This window comes from Cebus imitator, unplaced genomic scaffold (genome assembly GCF_001604975.1).
Source record: "Cebus imitator isolate Cc_AM_T3 unplaced genomic scaffold, Cebus_imitator-1.0 Scaffold415, whole genome shotgun sequence".
Lineage (NCBI taxonomy): Eukaryota > Metazoa > Chordata > Mammalia > Primates > Cebidae > Cebus > Cebus imitator.
Window position 1 is genome coordinate 1,236,734 of NW_016107730.1, and position 1,054 is coordinate 1,237,787.

At 39.8% G+C, this 1,054-nt stretch overlaps 1 protein-coding gene across 1 annotated transcript in view; it reads left to right on the forward strand.

The window, feature by feature from the left end:
* DNAJC7 (DnaJ heat shock protein family (Hsp40) member C7) overlaps positions 1-1,054 on the forward strand; it is a 38,369-nt gene that overhangs the window by 17,020 nt on the left and 20,295 nt on the right. The gene's annotated exons all lie outside the window — the stretch shown is intronic.

Here is a 1,054-nt window from a genome sequence, read left to right on the forward strand (position 1 = left end):
TGGAATTACAGGCATGAGCCACCACGCCCAGCTGTGATAACTTCTTCTAACTGGGGTGGGTAATTTTTCTTTTGACAAATTATAGGCAATTCCAGAAATATTGAATGTTATGTCAAAACAATATCTACCTAAATGCATTTCAGTCATTGCCAATTCATTTACTACCTTAGAAAATGGCCTTTGTACATAAAAATGTCTTAGTTATCTCCATGCTTAATTTACCAGCATACTTTAATCCTATGTCATCATTCTTCTCACCTAATTTGTTTACCCCAACTCAACATGCACATTTCATTTTAATATCTCATTATACAAAACATAGTTCATTAAGATTAATAAGCTGCCCCGCCCCTCAAAAGATAATCACTGCACTTTAAAGCTGTATCTTATTTTGTTTTAAAACTGATTATATCGGCTGGGCGCGGTGGCTCAAGCCTGTAATCCCAGCACTTTGGGAGGCCGAGGCGGGTGGATCACGAGGTCAGGAGATCAAGACCATCCTGGCTAACACAGTAAAACCTCATCTCTACCAAAAATACAGAAATTAGCTGGGCCTAGTGGCGTGTGCTTGTAATCTTAGCTACTAAGGAGGATGGGGCAGGAGAATCGCTTGAACCCAGGAGGCAGAGGTTGCAGTGAGCCGAGATCACGCCATTGCACTCCAGCCTGGGCGACAAGAGCAAAACACTCCATCTCAAAAATTAAATTAAATTAAAAAATAAAAGTAGCTTCTCTCTGAGAAGTAGCTTTTTGCTTAGTAGATTAATAACTTATTGTGTGAACTCCTGAAGGAGTTGTGGCAGCATGTGCCTGCCACACATAAAAACTTTTTTCTTTTTCTTTTTTTTTTAAAAAAAATTTAAAAATTTTTAAAAATAGAGAGAGGGTCTTACTGTGTTGCCCTAGCTGCTCAAACTCCTGGGCTCAAGTGATCCTCCTACCTTGGCCTTCCAAAGTGTTGGAATTACAGGCATGAGCCACCACGCCCAGCTGTGATAACTTCTTCTAACTGGGGTGGGTAATTTTTCTTTTGACAAATTATAGGCAATTCCAG